At 47.2% G+C, this 13,873-nt stretch overlaps 1 protein-coding gene across 4 annotated transcripts in view; it reads right to left on the reverse strand.

Moving 5' to 3' along the window:
• The window catches only part of Bach2 (BACH transcriptional regulator 2), a 337,533-nt gene that overhangs the window by 202,657 nt on the left and 121,003 nt on the right, over positions 1-13,873 (reverse strand). The gene's annotated exons all lie outside the window — the stretch shown is intronic.

The following is a 13,873-nucleotide window of genomic DNA, read 5'->3' on the forward strand; positions in this document are numbered from 1 at the left end:
TTGCGTACATATGGCTTTGTGTGTGTGTGTGTGTGTAACTCATTTATCTCCTAGCCCTGCCCCCCACCACTTCATTGCACATTCAAGTATCCAGTCCACTGCAGTACCTGGCTGGAGTCTGGAAGGAGTTAAGGCAGTGATGGCAGATATATCAGATATATACGATGATAGTAAAATGAAGAAATAACGCACACTGGAAACACCAGCTGCAGGACAGCCTGCAGTTAGCACACTTGAGAGATTCCTGCACACTGGGTTCAAGTCCTCCCTTCCCGCTTTGGAAGAGATTTACCCTTTCTATGCTCACTTTCTTTGGAATAGGAGTGATAACAGTTTCCCCTCTGCGAGGTTGGAAAGGGCTACAGGTTGTGCTATACATCCAATAGAACGCCACGGGCTGCCTCATGCCAAAGGTTCGACTACGATTATCTTCCATAATTCCCTGAGAAATCCCACCAGGTCAATGCAACTGTGCCTGTATCACAGATGCACAGCCTTGGGGACCGGGACAGAAGGCACCTGCTGAAGCTGCTGTCACTACCAAAACGGCCAAGTGTGAGCCCTTTACAAAACAGCTGTCAAGCTTGTCTTTCCCAACCTGTCCTTTGGCATGGCTATGACTGAGTTCCCAGAGTGCCACGGTTCTCTGTGTTCCTCCCTTCGTAGCTGCTGTCACGGCTGCAATTTTTCCTCGGGCTTCTTACATTTTCCCTGCTCCTAAAGTGCGTCCTAACAGGAAGGCAGAAGCCCTAGATAGCTCCCTGCTTCCAACCAAACCAAGCTAAGCTTCTCACCCTCTTGACCAATCAGCAGGAAAAGGCCAAAGCCTTCAGGCCATTACCACCTTTATTCCCCCCCCCCCCCACACCACCCCAAAGGCAGCCTTTCTGGAAAGATCTCTCTAAAATTTCCCTCTGAACCTCCTGAGGCTGCTCTGAGGAGCCTTAGACTTCCTCTGCACCCTCCACTTCCTTAAACTCAGCCACACTTCTCCCCTGGGCTATGGCTTCCCTTATCTCTCTGGGGATTTGAACATGCCTGGTTGCATCCAAGAAACACTTAATAAGCATCTCCTATGACCCAAGCATGTCTATTACTCAAGACAGCTATCCTATATGATCTCTGATGTCTCAGCACCTGGCGGAGGCTGGCTGTGGCACTGCCACACACTCTACAGGGCTCCACCCTGCCAAAAGGCCACGGGGATCCTGTCTTACCTGCCTTTCTATTTCTGGTCACACGAAGCACTTGTTAAACAGTGGCTGGGTGAAATCTGTCCTGAAAAATCTTCACAGTAGACCGACTTACTACTCTGGAAGCCATCTAGACAGGCACACGGGAACGACTCATCAAATGACTCTTCTCTTTGTGTAAAAAGAAAAATTAAGTGCACCCATGACTTGCCTTGAGGAAAAGCCACACCCATCAACTATACATCACAGATAGGATCTTATTATGTCATTCCAGTTCTGGGAATTTAGACGGAGCTGGATATTTGGCAGGCATGCGATTAATGCTGCTGAAAAGAACACAAGGAGACAAGAGGGGAGACGGGGGGAAAGGAAGCTTGGGGTGCCAAGAGAAACCTGGAAAGTGAGAGGCACTTGTCCCTGGGGCCAGAGAAGCAGAGGTTGAGCTGCAGAGACAGGAATGCAGCAGGAGGCAGGGTCGTGCTGGGCTGCTCCCTTCCAGTCCGGGAAACACTTCTGGAATGATGGGCCCAACACTAAATGCTGACTGGGTGAGCGGCCCCCACCGAAGAGAATAAAAAACTTATTTCTTTCACACACTTCAGGTGAGCATAAGCTGGCAACTCCTGACACACCCCACTTGCTGAATTGAACATCTTATTCCCCTAGACTTCAGGAGAACGGACATCGATTTTTAAAAAGAAACTGAAAGAAACTCATGTTGGAAGCATCTCAGAAGACCATCCTTGACTGCGAAGTGGTTCTTCCAGTTATCAGACAGGATTTTTTTCCACACAAATACTATGGTACCAGCAAGGCCCTTGTAGACTATGTCACTGAAAAAAATGAATATATGACACAGAAATAAGACAGCGACCTTCTTCCTCATAGCCTCAAATGATCCATGCCAAAACAGTAACAACAACAACAACAGCAACAACAACAAAACCCCCACACATACACCCTGGGGTTGTAGGCTGATGCAAGTTGCAGACTCAGAGGAGATAAAAGTCGACACTGGATGTGAGGGAGATGGGAGCTCACGGCCTGACACACACTGGGTGTGAGGAGATGGGGGCTCACTGCCTGTCACAGTGGGTGTGGGGAGATGGAGGCTCACGGCCTGACACACACTGGGTGTGAGAGGATGGGGGCTCACTGCCTGACACAGTGGGTGTGGGGAGATGGGAGACTCACTGCCTGACACACAGTAGGTCCTCTCTTATAGGTTTTTAATTTTCAACAGAGGAAAGAACAGCTCATCTAATCTGTACTTGGAATTTCTCAAATTACTCATAAGAGCACTTTAAAAATTCCAGAAAGACAGAGAATTCAACCTCTGTCAAAATAGTATTAAGTGCTGCAACACAGACAAAGATGGGTAATTAACTGCTACCAGCTCGGATGAAAATGTCTGCAATCTCGGGGAAGTGCTCCGGTGAGAGGAAGCATTTGGAGACAAGCTGGGGGGGGGGGTGGAGGCTGCGGGGGCTGGGGAGTGGAGGAAAGTGTTTACCGAACGAGCATACTGTAGCTTCCTACAAACTCATCCCCACAGAAAACTTTTGAAGTCGAGCATTGAAAAAAAGAGCAAAGCTTTCTCAGGATAAATGCAGAATGCCTGCTGAAGCTGCATGACCTTGCTCAGATTCATACAATGGCCTCTCACTGCCTGCCTTTGTGCAGAATCCAGCCTTGCCACATGTTACCTGCTTGCCTGACCTCAGTGGCGCCATGTCCTAAGAGTCCCATTACCTTTCCACGCACCAACTGGAGACATGAGACTATGGGAACATTTGTCATTCAAAGCACCACATTTGGCCCCATAGCCTCCACAGGCTCATGGCCGTATCTTAATGTAAAATGCATTTAATCTAGTTTCAAAAGTCCCCATAGCTGTTAATAGTCTCAATATGGTTTGTAAGTTCAAACTTAAAGCAATCTCTTAACCGCCGTCACCTGTAAAATAAAATAAAAGCAAACTACATACTTCCAACATATAGTGGCACAGCATATACAGACATGAGGATCTTCAGGCATGCCCTGTGGCACGGAAGGATGACTTCAATAAAGGAAGATGGTGCCCTACCAAAATACACAAGCGGCTCTGTACAGAGACACACAGATCCAAGGAAGATGGTGGAAAGGGGAGAGGCTGAAGTCACGGTAGTGTCCTGTGTCACTAGCTAAGGCATCATCCTCGGGTCATCACGGGCGACTAAAGAGTATCCACGACAGGACAGAGCAACGCTCAGCATGAGGGCCAACTCTAGGGGACACATCTGCCCTAGGGCTAAGGTAATTATTTACATAGAGCAACAGATTGATACTGAGATGTCCTGAACCTTTTTCTAGAATGAAATACAAAGACAGAAGAGTTGAATAGCTTCAGCTGCTTCATGACCTAGAATTTGGGATTCATACTTTCTGGACCTCATGCTAAGAAGGATGAACTCATGGAGGCTGGGGATGTGGCTCAGGGGGTTTTCCCGGCCAGCATTCCAAAAGAATCCATCCCCTAGTCACTCCCCCATACACACCCCCCCATACAGCAGGGGTGAGGGTGGTCCCAACAGCGAAACAAACGGACAGCTGAGAAGTGAACGATAAATCCTTTCAAACTGAATAAGAAAATACCTTAATATTTCTAGAGAAATTGGAGACATTTTTTAGTTCTGTCTGGTTTTCTTTTTTAAGCACCTAGCAAAGATATTAAGGATAGGAATGTTAAATTTCCCACCTGTCCAACAGTCTGAGAGTGAACAAAAAGGAGTATGTACAAAACTAACCCAAAAAAAGGTGGTTTCCAAGTGAAAAAAGATGCTCTTCACACAGGACAAAGCCAACAGCAACAGAAGAAGAAGAAGAAAAAAAGCTGTAACAGCCCCAATAGGTAAGTTATAAATCCCTTGTCCCTTGCTTGATTCTAGCCACTCATTTCTACTGCTAGGGTGTCGGGGGTGGGGGTGGGGAACAGAAGGAGGGAGAATTCTTCCCGAAAGGGTAGAATATGGCAGAAATAGTAAATACCAAACCCAGAGAAAAGAGGAAGTTAGTTTCTCACATAGAGATGAGTGACTTTTCTATGTGATATTAAAAAAAAATGCCGTAAGATGAACAGGGCCATAATAAAAATAAATTATTTCCCTTTTTGTAAAGCACGTGGGGGTAGGAAATCGCCCTTAACTGCCGGAGGAATGAGGAAGCACGCTTTTCCCACTGTCCCCGGAATGCCATCTCATGATTTATCCCTGCCGCTGCCCTTTCTCTGCCACGTCCCTGCCACGCTCCTCAGCTGTCCTCCCTCCAAGCTCCTCAATTAAATCATCGCACATTCTCTGCTGATCTGCTGTTCGCAGCTTGTCACACTGCCACCCCAGAAGCCTCCCCACATGCTGCACACTGCGACAGCCGCTCCTTCTGGGGCACGCGTGCAGGCAGTGAGCACGGGTGTCCGGACGCCAGGCCAGGTGGGGACGCTGCAGCAGAAACTTCACGGCCTCGAGGCACCAGAGCAACCCACAGTCTCCCTGTGAAGAGTAGATGCCTTCCCACCCCTGGAAATAGCCACACATGGCTACATCAGCCTGCTTCAGCAACAAACCCTGGCCCCAGACAGCTGCTTTGAAAAAAGACAGTGCGCACTGCCATCCTGCGAACGAGAGCAGGCAATTTTCTCCCCCGTCTTTGCAGTTGGAGGAACCAGGCTACGAGGCTATCACAATGGAGCACAACGGCACAGCTTTTAATCTGGGTTTCACTGCTGCAAAACTTGAATCTCTGAGATGTCTTTCAAGAAAACGACGTTTTAAGAAATTTTACAGACAACCTCACACAGACCAGCATGAATTTTTATCCGCAACAGTCAGACCACCTGTGTGACAAAGTAATGCATCAATCAGTAACTGAGGTGACAGAGACTTTTGTTGCAAAATTAGATGATGGGAGGAAGCCTGGCGCGTCTTAGTGACACCAACGCAGACAGGCGACTTCTGAGGGCCCACACCTCAAGGAGCAGCTCAGACATTTACAGCTGGCAATTTACAGGCAGCAGAGCAGCCAGAGGCTGGGACTTAACATGCACCCTGCGCTCCCAGGGAGACACTGCATTCAAGGGTAGCATCAAGGCCAGCTCCACCTGACTGAGGAAAGAACTGCTTGCCCTCTAACTCCATTCCATTTGTCCCCCAAGGACTGCTGGCACCATCTGGAAGCAAGCGGTCAGATTCTCATGAGCCTGAGAGAAGGCGATGGACAGATCCAGCAGGGACGTCTGACAATACAGCATCAAACGTCTTAGCAGTGTGCACGCCCTTTAGCCCGGAAGGTCCATCTGAAGGCTACGTGCAAACAAAGGTCCATAAAGATGCCCTCCACCGCTGTTTCATGACATTTGCTGTTTCTAGTGGCGGAATAAAGCAGAAACACCTGCATGCCCCGCACCAGATCATCACACAGCCACACGTGGTGTTTCAGACAGGCACCTGACACCATGGTGAGCAGGTACAGCGAGAGATATGGACAGGCAGTCACAGGAGATAGCAGCAGAAACAGGAGTGTAGTAGTCTGTGTTCCAGGATCTCGCTGGATTCCAGGTAAATGCAGGATGTATACAGTAGTTAAGAAGGATGGGGAAAGGGGGGAGTTTTAAAGCAGAATATAGTGGCGCACAGTGCTAATCCCAGCACAAGGGAGGCTGAGGTACTAGGACTGTCACGAGTCTGAGGCCTGGGCTACGTGGCGAGTCTCAGACCTCCATGGGGTACAGAGTAAGACCTTGTCTCAAAACACAAAAAGACAGTTTAAATTTTCCTTCACTTGATTCTTTAAAATATCTAGTAAACATAATACCTTTTGTAAATGGAAAACAGCAATTTGTTTTAAAGAATGCAACCAGATTATGGTCTGTGTATTGAAATCTATGAAAGGCCAGACTTGGGGGCAGGAGTCGTCCAGATCGACAAGTCATTTAACATACAAAAAGCCAAGTGCTGCTGGAGTGGGGCTCTCCCCTCTGGACACGGAGGCGTCCTAGCAGGGCTGGGCGAGTAAAGACCTCAGAGACGATACAGGTGCGTGAGTGGATTCAACGAAGCTACCAGTCCAAAGTGAGACTGGGATACGGACCAATAACAAATGTGAGCTTGCAAAAACCTGGAGGAGCACTTGAGGGGCAGGCAGCAAGCATTTCTCTAGCAATTCCTGGTAAATGACTCATGCTAGCTCATGCAATGCTTAGAGGACTCAGTAAACACCAGAACTGTTGTTTTTCTTGAGAAACACAGCACTTAAGTCCTTGGTCACGAGTTGGCCCTCAGGATGGACTTTGCCAGGTGGCACATTACTTCCTCTGCACATTGACCTGGAGACAGCTTGCTGCCTAAAGCTGATGACTCATACATCAATGATGGCATCTTGAGTTTCAGCTGCATCAAACACTGTAACTGGTCACTCACTAGTGTGGGGGAATATCCACAGTAGGACCTGGCGTAAACCGAAGATCCAAAGGGGGCACATTCATGGAACTAACTAACTAGTTAGCGTCCTTCATCCCTAACCTGTATTTCAAAACTGCACGTCTGGTTATCCTGTCCGGTCAGATATAAAGGCACAAATGCTTCTTTTTAATATACAGCATCTGGCACTCACTAGGCTCTCAGCACTGCCTGAAAATACAAGCGTCTGGGATGAGCACTGAGCTGTACGCTGTTGGGGTTGCACGACAGAGGGAAACGTGACGGTAGGGTCTGTACTATGGCCTCTCTTCTAGTAGACCCAAACAGGTCCAGATCCCATTAAATAAGAGGGTTCACCATCTATGAGCAACTTGCAGACACCAAAGCATGGTCACTGTCGATCACTAAAATACTCTTCCCATTGCAAGATCTCCTCGTTCTCATTGCTTGGAGCATCTCAGAGTCAGCAGCACAGCCTTCTCCAGGGTGTGCCCTCTCTGCAGTGATCCCCCCCATGCCAGAACTAACGAGCACAGACACCTCTCTCTACTTTACACCTTACTGCACATCCATGCCTTCCTATCAGGTCTCCTTGCTCTGATTACCCCAATCCACGACCAGAAAAACCAAACACTGAATAGTTAGTTGTATTAAAGGAGGCAAACTCTCAGTGGAGCCCCATCACCTCAGGATCCAAGGCCAAATCCCTTGATGCAGTTTTCAAAGTTGTCTACAATACATCCTCGATTTTCCCTCTGGTCCCCTTCATCCAATACAGGACACGTATCAGATATTACGTGATAGCATTAGGTCAGATCTGCTAAGAGGCTGCCACTAACATGGAGTCCATCTTGGGGAAGAGAGGAGGAGGGACAGAAAAGGCCTTTATATTAAAGTGTGGTTCTGGTCCCTGGGAAGGAGGGAGCATAAGACATGAAGTGTCATAAGGCCCAGCATGGTACCAAGAAGAGTTGATCTACACCAGTGGGGAGTATCGGAGTCCCCATGGCTCAGTGGGGAACTGCACATAGCTGGAAAGGGCACAGTTATGCGCCTCTATTGTGCACAGCCATTGGTGGAGTGGGGGTCAGACCCCAGAAATCAGGGCCTTGGTGCCAAAGCAGTGAGGACTGAGGTAGCAGAAGCTGGGGTGGAGGTCCTCTTCCCCAAAGCAGGACAGCTGAGTGGCTTGCCTGCCCGGGTCACCAGTCAGTCTGTAATTTACTATTTTAACTGAGTAGGAGGGCACGGGGCACAGTGGCACACACCTGTAATGCCAGCACTAGAGAGGCTGGGACAGGAAGATAGCAAATATGAGTTCAACCTGGGCTACAGAGCAAGAACAAAGCAAACAGCACAGCAGCATTTTGTTTTAAAATAATTATCCCAGAGGAGCAGAGCAAGTGGTTTAAGGTCCCCTCACAGCAACAGATCCACCAAAGAGTCTAGCCAATGTCCTGGGCAAGCACGGAGCCTTCCCTCTTCTAGCAACTTGGAATTCTCTATCATCTCAACTAAGGCTGCAGGAGTCTTAGGCATCTGCTCTATCTAGTTTTGTTCGGGACAGGGTCTTGCTATGTGGTCTAGGCTGGCTGTGACCTTGTAATCCCCCTGCCTCAACCTCCCGAGTGCTGACATTAGAGGTGCAAACCAGTGCTCCCCTCTCTCAGGCATGTTTGGAAACAGACAAACAGCATGTTATCAACACCATCGTGACCTCCTGCAGAGGCCCCTTCCTGGGATCTAGATCCTATCCTGGTATCTACTTAATTAATTTTGTATTATCCTATTATCTATGTGTGGTGAGATTCTCGGGACAAGGGGCTGTTTTCTGTTACTCTTCCCAGGTGATCAGCGCCATGCCCACTCACGTCAGAGGCACAGACAGAACAAGTGTCCTTAATTCTTATTCCCACCCAGTTTCTATTCTAAGCAAACACCTGTGTCAGCTTGTATTTCTTTTCCATGTCTTTACAGTTCTGAGAAATCAAATGATCAGTCAATCCTGCAGAAATAATTATTTTAATTTTTTCTGGCGACTTTGTCCTTTTTTTCTCCCTGCTAAATTTCTCTCTACTGGATTATTTCAACTTCCTAGTCAAATTGCAGAATATAACTTGCCCTTTAAATAATAAAGTCACTAATGGCATTTTTTAATCTTTCAGCAAGAACACTATTATATTCTTTGTAGTAATAAATCAGCATTCCATCTATTATAAATTGCTTGGTCAGCTTCAAATGGCTTCAGAATAAATCTCCTTTTCTTTTCTGCCTCTGCTACCCAGGATAAAGAAAGGAAGCAGAGGGGATGCTTGGCGGATCATTTTCACGCCGCAAGGCTCCGTAATTTATTTCTTGTGATAAGCCTCTTGCAGTCTTCCACAGAGTGCATCCTCGCTCACATCTGAATAGATCCAGAAAGACACAGGTAATGCCACATGGTGCTGACACAGTGCGTACGGGCTGTCGGATTTTGTTGCTGACGATGGATGTAAGGGGGAAACTGAAGAAATACCCTAGCATCCTAAACTCTTTCCAGCCTCATCTCAAGAGATGAGAAATGTCACAGGCTTGTTTGATAGGACGCAGAAGTCTCTTCCAGATTTCAGAATGCTGCCTTTGTATGTCTAACAATGGTACCCCAGATTCTCTCTTTGGAGTTCTTTGCCTGGAAATGAAAGGACTCTATGACATAACACTCGCACCTTTGATCATGGCCCGGTGCCACAAAGTGGACACCTGAAATGTCACATGAGCCAGTAATAGATGAACGCTTCCTATTTTGCCCTTCTAAATCACATTAGTGCTATCCATTCAACAAAATGAAGCGCCACGATGCCATTTATAGTCAACACAGGCTGGCCCCACTCTCTACCGTAAAATCCACTGATACTTAGAAATATGCTTGTTGTTGATTATAATGCTAACATTTTAAATATATGGGGAAACTCTGTGGATACCATCATGGATATTGACAATTAGCTGCCTTAGTATCCTATAGAATGTGTACGGAAGTAGAAAAGTTACAGCAAGTGAGATTTAAATTAGGTAAAGGAGGGTTCACCCATCAATTTTAATTAAACACTAGAATGGATTAATAAGGGAAGTTATAAAATTCTCTTTATTGGAAGATTTCAAGAGTAAATGGAATCTCATAAGCATGCATATATCATCAAAGATGCTGCCAATAAAGATGAAGGCAGAATTACATTCATATTTCATTTACTAAGAATATATTCATATTTACCAAGAGCATGTCCAAATAGTATAGTTTCCAATTATGGACATTTCATATCAAATATAGGTGTCAATCACAGATACAACCATGACTCACACACCATGTAACATTTATCTAATGCTTCACTTATTATGTGACTTTGGGCAAGGCATATTACACCCAAGAGATTCTTCTCCAAAAGGAATAATTCTACTTCTAAGTGACTGTTCTTCAAAATACATTACACCAGACCTTGCTGGCTATATTTTATTCTCTATCAATAAGGACCGCAATGTCTGATTCCCTCAGCTTCAAGTCATATACTGTGTCCCCATTTGCTGTCATACTAAGTTACACTGTACAGAAAGCAGATTTTCTTTTCATCACACTGGTAACAACCAAAAAGGAAATACTAACAGATGCACTTCAGGTTGTGCTCATCTTTCCTGTGTGGATTCCAAACTACCCATGCTGACACTGCATACTGAGTCTTTGTCTGTGTACCACGGTTGTTGAGAATTCCCAGGCACTGGGCAAATGCCACTGCCGTCCCATATTATAAAACTGTGAGAAAACAATGCTTTCCTCCCCAAGCTTCACGGGGCAATTTTTAAAGAAAAATCATAGTGTAGGCTGTGCAATTTATGCTGAAGGTCAAATGGTCGCATTTGTGTGGCGATGCGTGCCTGCAAAATCCCCCACACACTTTCTCTTTGTTGCGGGGTACAGATCAAATTCTGTAGAGTCCCTCCACAGCCTGCTCAGAACATATATATCATTCTCTATTTCTTTCATGAATAAGCGCTTAGGGACACACTATGCTTTTCCCAGCTCCCCAGAGAGATTTCAGTCTGGATGGAGTCATGGGCTCCACTGATAGGATGGCCAATGGTAGGGTGACAGGCAGGCAAACGAAGGCTACAAAGTATACAGAAATGGGGCGACCGTAAAACGAACAGAGCTAATCCATGGGCAGAATTGGAGAGGCAAAAAGCGAAGACGTGGAAGAGGCCACTCATGCCGAACAAGCTGCTCTCGGAAGGCAGGCCCTGGGACTGCAGCAACACTGAACCAGGAGGCAATCTTCCAGGCCGTCTGCAGACCGATCCCATCCTTCACAGAGGAGAAACTGAGGCAAAGTTTCTCTTTGCCTTCGGCCATGAGGTGTTTTTACTTTCCCTACCGCCTGCTCACGTCACGACACACCTACCAGGGACTGAAATGCCTGTGAAGTCAGAGCAAACGCTCTCTTGTCGTAAGCTGATCATTTCATATATTTGCTGTAGCAGCTGACGAACGTGGCCTAATGCCAGAAGGTGACCCAAGAATACTGCACAATTCAGAACAATGAGGGGCAGCCCCAGAGTCTAAAGAGCTCGCAGTTAGCCAAAGTAGACATCCATTCCCTCTGAGGACGCTCTCCCCAAGTCCAGTAAACCCTCTAGGGGCCAAGCCACCTTATGCACATGTAGTGGTGAGAACAAGAGGCCAGTTCTAGAGGGGCACCTGCCCATAGTTATGTGCTCCTTCTGATGGCCTTTTTCCTGCTCTATCTTCCGAATGGCACTTTGTCCATCAGCAATGGTCAAGAGACACGAGGTCATCTCGACAGGGTCCTGACAATGGAAAGAGGCCTGTGATACACATCTGGGCTACAGACTCAGCTTAGTGGTATACTCCGTGAAATCCAGGAGGAAACCGAAGTGGAATGCAGAGCAGGAGAGAATGGATGGCTGTCAGGGAGAAGACACAAATACACAGAATCCCACGGCACAGGAGAGGACCATCTGCACATCCACGGTAAACACAGGGAAAGGGACACTGCCCGAGAAAGCTGGCTTTCACCAACACAATGCTATTCGGGGTAGACTGTGCGCTGCAATTATATGGCTATAATAAGTTCCATGCCTAAGAGTAACAGCCCGGATCACTCCCCAAACAGAGCACATGTTAAAAGGGGCGAATTACCCACAGCATGAGGTTCTCCCACATGGCTGGACCAGCAGCAGGGCTACAAATCACTGATGGCGGCTGGGCAGCCAACGAAGGGAGCCTTCTTAGAACTTGTAAAAAGAAACATTCTGGATGAGCCTCTTGGTCTTGTAAGAAAGGAAGCTGGTTGTGTTTAACTGTGAACACTTGTCAGGAGGCGTCAGGAACACGCTTGTCTGTCTCGATAAAACATTCCTTTCAGAAAAGGGAACTAAAGTCAACCCGATGCTGTCAGAGGAAGGGTAGAGCCCCTGGGCATTACCCTGCAAGCACCCAGCCACCAGGGTCAGTCTCCAGCGGGCCTCCCTTTATGTCATCAGACTCACGACTGCGATACAGACACCATCACAGCATTCTGTAACGTTGACAGTGACGAGCCAGGAAGCCCAGGAGGGCTGTGCTGGCTACCCACGTGGGAACTGAACCCCGGCTTGTCTCCACAATGGCCGCCTTCTCCCGGACTGTATTTTCTCCTCTCTCTCCACAGCACCGACCAGGCTCTAACATACTGTCATTTGCTCGTATCTCACTTACCCTGTTCCTCCCCAGCATAAGCTCCAGGAGGCAGACTTTGTCTGTCCCATTCACAGATGTATTTGATATGTAGATTCATGCTTTATATACAACGCGCTGGCTGACAAAGTAAGAACAAGAGTGGCTGAGAGTTTAGTGTTGTGTAAAGCCCTTTCCCCAGACTCTGATGAAGTTCCCTGAATAGAAACAACCACAGGTTTTTTTTTTTTGTTTTTTTAAACTGACATTTTGGAGGTCGGGGAAGGAAATACTTCTATTAAAAGTATTAAGGTATAGGGGAACACATCCTAGTATATGTAGGGCCAATGACCAGCCTCTGAATTTTCATAAGTGTGGGGCACCAAGGAGCACCCTGGGTAGCCTGAGAAGGTTATTTGTTGCCTTCTAACATCAACACTTCTGTCTGGTACTTCCAGGCATACAAAGGCCTTCTACTGCATCTAATTTACCAACCACTTACGGCAGCAAGGATTGAATTCTGAGTCTTGGAGAGTCTAGGTGGGCCAAATGGACTGTTTCTACTTCTGCTCAAGAACACTTATTTTTACATTACAAATGCAGTGTTTGCTCCGTGGTCAGAGTCACACTCTCACCTGCTCGCTCCCATCGTTGGTCAGCAAGGGAGCCTTTTACAAAAGCAGGTGGCTGCCTGTCCCTTGCTGCCATAGGGTTAGGAAATCAGGTAAGCAGGAGAGAAGGCTGACGTTTTCATGTTTCAGGTGGTATTTATTGAAGGTCCTGCATTTCTTAGGTTGTGTTATACTGAGCTGTGGAAAGTGTCTAAAGAAGCAACCGCCAGTACAGAGCCCAAGTCCTTAAGGTAGAAAATGCTCAGAAACGAATTCTTCTCTGTACAGTGGCTATTCCATTCCAACGGCAGAGAGAAGAGAGAGAGGAGAGAGAGAGAGAGAGAGAGAGAGAGAGAGAGAGAGAGAGAGAGAGAGAGAAAGGCCCTCAAATGCATTCCACCTAAATCCTGGAAAGACAGCAGGTGGGGCATGCAGTGGGCGGGCCGTTAGCAGCTCATCCCCACACAAGGAAAAGCAGCACGACATCTTCTCATTGCTGAGGAGAAGACAAGGGATGGTGGCTGGGGAGATGAAGAGCTCTGGGGAATTAACTAGCAGAGGGGTGAATCAGAGCCACATCTGGCAACACCTACAGACCTGTCAAAGCTGCCTGCACTTGTCACCAGCTCGGAGGCTCACAAACAGGAAACTGCTGGTATGACTTCACCTGACTCTCAAACTCCTCACAGAGGAACTTGTCCCCGAGAACTTACGAACTAAGTACAGAGCCAAAGGGTGAGGGGTGAAGAATAGGAGTTCAAATGCAGGTTACAGGGCATTCAGTGAAGGAAGTGAGTCTTGAAATAACCTGGGTTCAGTGCCGAGCGTCACATGCCTGGGCCCAACTTCGTGGAAAGGAAAACTAAATTGCACAGGGACTTGAGGAATCCGAACGCTGACCAAGTGAGATAAAGC

Source organism: Myodes glareolus, chromosome 16 (genome assembly GCF_982192425.1).
Source record: "Myodes glareolus chromosome 16, mMyoGla1.1, whole genome shotgun sequence".
NCBI classification, from domain to species: domain Eukaryota; kingdom Metazoa; phylum Chordata; class Mammalia; order Rodentia; family Cricetidae; genus Myodes; species Myodes glareolus.